This window comes from Erinaceus europaeus, chromosome 9 (genome assembly GCF_950295315.1).
Source record: "Erinaceus europaeus chromosome 9, mEriEur2.1, whole genome shotgun sequence".
Lineage (NCBI taxonomy): Eukaryota > Metazoa > Chordata > Mammalia > Eulipotyphla > Erinaceidae > Erinaceus > Erinaceus europaeus.
In genome coordinates, this window is record NC_080170.1 from 17,161,983 (window position 1) to 17,167,878 (window position 5,896).

At 40.1% G+C, this 5,896-nt stretch overlaps 1 pseudogene; it reads left to right on the forward strand.

The window, feature by feature from the left end:
• The first annotated feature begins 3,753 nt into the window (after window positions 1-3,753).
• LOC132540163 (olfactory receptor 14A16-like) lies at window positions 3,754-5,689 on the forward strand (annotated as a pseudogene).
• The last annotated feature ends 207 nt before the right edge of the window (window positions 5,690-5,896 follow it).

The window sequence follows — 5,896 nt, forward strand, 5'->3', positions numbered from 1 at the left end:
AATTGTTGGTATGTATGAGACACCTTCTGTTTCATTTGGTTTAAATCCCCCCTGCGTAACACTATTCTATTTACAAAACCACTTCATTCTATTTACATAACCACTGTTAACAAGTTCCATCCTCCCTCCAGGGCATTTGTGGTTCAGTGATAGGATTCTCGCCTAATCTGCCCCCTCTTTGTCACACTCTGATTTTCACCAGTCACTTTTCTCTCCACTCTCTCTATGTCACATCTTGTTTCCACCTTACTTGGCAAGTATATATAAAGACAGCATTGTGAGTTTTACAGTACTGTACCTTGAGTTTAGCTTAGCTCGTGTTAGATTGTGCTGCGTCCAGCATGAATAAAGAGATACTGCCTACAGCTCAACCATGAGTCCCTGGTTGTCTGTTACCTGCCCGTGAAGCCAGCCCATTGAAAACAACATAACCCGTCGAAAACAACAAACTTCGATGAAGAACTACACACCACTATGCTAGAGAATCTGGAAGAAATGGAACAATTCCTAGAAGTATATGCCCTTCCAAAACAGAACCAAGAAGAACTAAAAAATCTAAATGCACCAATCACAGACAAAGAAATTGAAACCCTTATTAAGAATCTCCCCAACAACAAAAGTCCTGGACCAGATGGCTTCAAAAACAAATTCTACAAAACTTTCAGGAAACAGTTAGCTTTTCCACAAGACTGAAGAAACAGGAATACTTCCTTCCACCTTCTATGAAGCCAACATCACCCTAAGACCAAAAGCTGAGAGGAACACAACAAAAAAGGAAAACTACAGACCTATATCGCTGATGAACATACATGCCAAAATATTAAACAAGATCTTGGCCAACCGGATACAGCAACATATCAAACAGATTGTCATTCATGACCAGGTGGGAATCATCCCAGGAATGCAAGGCTCCTTTAACATCCATAAGTCAATCAATGTCATTCACCACATCAATAAATGCAAAGCCAAAACCCACATGATTATCTCAAGAGAGGCAGAGAAAGCCTTTCACAAAATCCAACACCATTAATGCTCAAAACTCTACAAAACATGGGAATAGATGGGACATTACTCAACATAGTGGGGTCTATATATAGCAAACCTACAGCCAACATCATATTCAATGGACTGAAGCTGAAAGCATTCCCCCTCAGATCGGGGACTAGACAGGCCTGTCCTCTGACACCATTACTCTTCAACATAGTACTGTAAATTCTTACCATAGCAATCAGGCAAGAGAAGGCAATCAAAGGAATACAGAATGGAAGGGAAGACGTCAATTTGCAGATGATATGATGGTATACATAGGAAAACCTACCGAATCCAGCAGTAAACTACTGGAAGTTATTGGGCAATATAGCAAGATATCAGGATACAAAATCAATGTACAAAAATCAGTGGCATTTCTTTATGCAAACACTAAATCTGAAGAAGTAGAAGACATCCAGAAATCACTCCCATTTACTGTTTCAGCAAAATCAATCAAATAGCTAGGAATCAAGATGACCACAGAAGAGAAAGACTTATATTCTGAAAACTATGAGTCGCTACTCAAGGAAATAGAAATTGATACCAAGAAATGGAAAGATATTCCATGCTCATGGATTGGAAGAATAAATATCATCAAATGAATATTCTCCCCAGAGCCATATACAAATGTAATGCAATACCCATCAAAGTTCTACCAAGCTTCTTTAACAGAATAGAACAAACACTACAATCAATTATCTTGAACCTGAAAACACCTAGAATTGCCAAAACCATCTTGAGGAAAAGAAACAGAAATGGAGGCTTCACACTCCCAGACCTTAAACTATACTATAAAGCCATCATCTGCAAAACAGCACGGTACTGGAACAAAAATAGGCACACAGACGTGTGGATCAGAATTGAAATCCCAGAAATAAATCCCCACACCTATGGACATCTAATCTTTGATAAGGGGGCCCAAAGGATTAAATGGAAGAAGGAGGCTCTCTTCAATAAATGGTGCTGGGAAAACTGGGTTGAAACATGCAGAAGAATGAAATTGAACCAGTTTATCTCACCAGAAACAAAAATCAACTCCAAATGGATCAAAGACGTCGATGTCAGACCAGAAACAACCAAACAATCAAATACTTAGAGGAAAACATTGGTAAAACACGTTCCTTTGATTCATCAAAGACATCTTTGATGAATCAAACCCAATTGCAAGGAAGACTAAAGCAGAAACAAACCAATAGGACTATCTCAAATTGAAAAGCTTCTGCACACCCAAAGAAACTATTAAACAAACAGAGAGATCCCTCACAGAATGGGAGAAGATCTTCACATGCCATACATCAGACAAGAAACTAATCACCAAAATATATAAAGAGCTCAGCAAACTTAGCACCAAAAAAAAATAAAATGACCCCATCCGAAAATGGACAGAGGATATGAACAAAACATTCACTACAGAGGAGATCCAGAAGGCTAACAAATATATGAAAAACTGCTCTAGGTCACTGATAGTCAGAGACATGCAAATTAAGACAACAGGTAGAACACTGGACTTTCTTACCTGAGTTTGAGTTCTGATAACCAGCACTACATACTATAGTGCCGCTTTGACTTGTCTCTCTGCTCTTTTCTCTGCATCATGTGAAATTCCCCATCATATATGTAATAAATGAGATAATTCTTGAATCATCCAATAAAGTTTGGCTCTTTTAGAAAAAAGATGATATGCCACATATATGGCAGCATTATAAGCACTACCCAAGTTTAGGAACAGATGAAGCATCCATAACACAGACATGAATAAAAGTTGCGCTGCATAAATAGATAGCTACACTAGTCAATCTCAAGGAAGCTGGACCTCGGACAACATAGATTAGCAGAGTGGGGAACACATAATCATTAGTGAAATAAGTGAGACTGAGAAAGCCAACTTGAGAAATCAAAACTCCAAAATGGAAAAAATAAGTTTCTGAGAGGTAGCTCACTTAAGGCATTGTATTGCACTGCCACACAATGTTGCCAAATTTGAGCATGCCTCCAGTACACTGAAGGAAGCTTTGGTCCTGTGGTCTTTCTGTCTCTTTCTCTGACACTCTGTCTTTCTCTCTCTCTGCCTCTCTATCTGAAAAGAGGATACAGATATTTTTCTTTAAGTGTTCCAATTGCATACTTTCTTCTAATCATGGTAACATTCCAAGCACTCTCACATAATGAGCCATCACCCACAATAAACTGCATTCATTATTAAAAAAAAAGTAAAAAAAAAAAAAAACAACCCTATATTTCTGTTTATTATTTTGTAGAGTTAAAGAGAAATTCAGATAGGAGAAGAAAGTAGAGAGAGGAAGAGGTAGATATACCTGCAGCCTTGCTTCACCATTTATGAAGCTTACCCCCTGCAGGTGGGGGACCAGAGGCTTGAACATGGGTCCTTGCACACTTAACCAACTGTGCCACCACCTGTCCCCCATTCATTAATTTTTTAGCAGCAAGAGGAAGTGGAGAGAAGAGACAGAGAAGCACACAGCACAGGCGAACATCACGAAGCTGCTTCAGTGTCGTCCTCTGTGGTGCTAGTGATCACATTCAGGGCATCCTAGATGGTAAGCCGTGTGCTCTACTGGGTCAAAGTATCTACTGACTTCATATATTTGAATCAGATATGCTACTGAAAAATGATTAAGATTTCCCTCTACTTCCTGAGGGATGAATTTCTTTTTGGAGAAAATAATGAGCATTCTCCTCCTTAGTTCCCATCCTAATTACATAATGGAGATCTGTGTGAGCAAAGGAGGAATGACCTTGACCCAGTGCCGTAACATCTCAGCGAAAGTGGCAGCCGACAGGACCCCACAGGAATTGTGCTTGTACTTCAGCTGTTGAGATAAGGAATCCACAGCCACTGCTAAGTGTAAGAGTCCTTGTGAAGAGTTTGTACCTCACACAGACTATTGCGCCACTCTAATGAGGACATAGAACTAAGGGATGAAACAGAAAATCATGCCCCATCTCTCGGTGTTCACCGCCTCTTCTGATTTCCTCCTTGACAATCTAACAGGAGAATGGAGAGCCAAAAATGGAATGCGATCATTTTCATAGTAGATATCTCAGCTGCTACTTCTGGCTTGAGAGGAGAATAATTTGCATATTTCTATCTGCTCACTTAATTATTTGGTGAGGTAATTTATTTCCCTTCCATGTTTTCTCTCTTTGATAGACTAAGAAATGTACAGGATCTGCTGAAGAACATCCTTAATTTTGTGTTCTCAGACAACCATATTTTTGCATGTGTGTGTACATTAGTGTTTTGTCAAGAGTGAAATTCAAGATTATTCCTCAAGAGTACCTGGATGTAATCAAAGGAAACACATATTTTGCATTCAATTTCAATTGCTCTGGAAGATGTTAGATACATTCTAGTCTTATTGCTTCCCAAGGCTTTGTAACTATAACCACTCTGATCAGAATGGAGACAACATCCTTCCTGTTTCTGGAGAGACAATAGGCACCATTTTGCTACATTTTTCTTTCTCATGATATTGCCCTTAACACCATTCATATTTAAATTTTCTCTCCATAAATATCACAACAGAAGAAACTGTGTACTGTGTTTTTGCTCTGATGAGCCACCTATCACTCTAGATCACGTCATGTGAAGAATTGAGAGAAAGCAGAGTAAATGGAATGAACACAACTGATTGAGCCTCTGATATCTTTTCTTCCACAGAAAAAAACTCTTGCCTGAGAAATGAAGCAATGTGACTTTTGTGACTGAATTTCTGCTCATGGGAATCTCTAATGACCAGGTGTATAGAGACCCTGTGCCTCTGTGTTCTTTCAGGTTTACCTGGCAGCTCTGCTGGGGACCTGCTCATTGTCACTCTCACCTCCCTTGACCAGCAGCCCCATTCCCCCATGTACTTCTTCCTGAAGATCTTGTCTTTGATTGGCATCTGCTACATTTCCACCACTGTCTCCACGTGCATCATGAACACCCTGACCAACAGCCACTCCATCTCCTTTGTGGGCTGTGCCTCTCAGGTTTTCCTGGTCCTCTTTTTGGCAGGCACAGAGTATGCTCTCCTGCTAGTGACTGTTATGCTGCCATCTGCCACCTTGTGCACTATGAGACCATCATGAACAAAGGTCCTGTGTACAGATGGTAACGGTGGCGTGGCTCAGAGACTGTGTCTATAGATCCCTCCATGAGGCAGGGACATTCTCTACCTGTTTCTGTGGCCCCAATGTAGTGCCTCAGTTCTTCTGTGATGTCTCTCCCTGCTCACACTTGTTTTGGGGATGAAATTCTAGAATATGCATTTATTGTAGCTAGCTGTTTGTTTTTGTTTGCTTCATTTTCATGGTCATTTCCTATGTTCATCTTTTCTCTGCAGTTCGGAGAATACCTTCTGACCAAGGCAGGTTGAAATCCTTCTCCCCCTGCTTTCCCCACCTCACTGTGGTGATTTAATTCCTCTTTTCCACATTTTTGGCATATTTCAGTTCAGCTGCCTATTCTTCATCATCACTGAATCTCTTTATGTCTGTGATGTATTCTGTATTACCTCCCAGCCTGAATCCTTTCATTTATAGTCTGAGAAACAGGGACATGAAGACGGCACTTTGCAGTTTTTGGACAGAAAATGACAGCTGCAATGTGAATTTTACAAATATTTATGATGAATGTCTATTGTGTAGCAAATAAATTGGGCTGTAATAATGGCTGCAAATACACACAGGTATCATATACCTGTGAGTTTGGGGTTTCACCTACATGGGTGCTGCATGTCTTTGGTTAGATGGGCAGGCAACAGTGTATTTGCAATTTCCTATTGACTGAAGTATTCTAGTCATAGGATTCAACGGTGGCACATCTGGTTGAGCTCACATGTTACATGTCACAAGGAGCCAG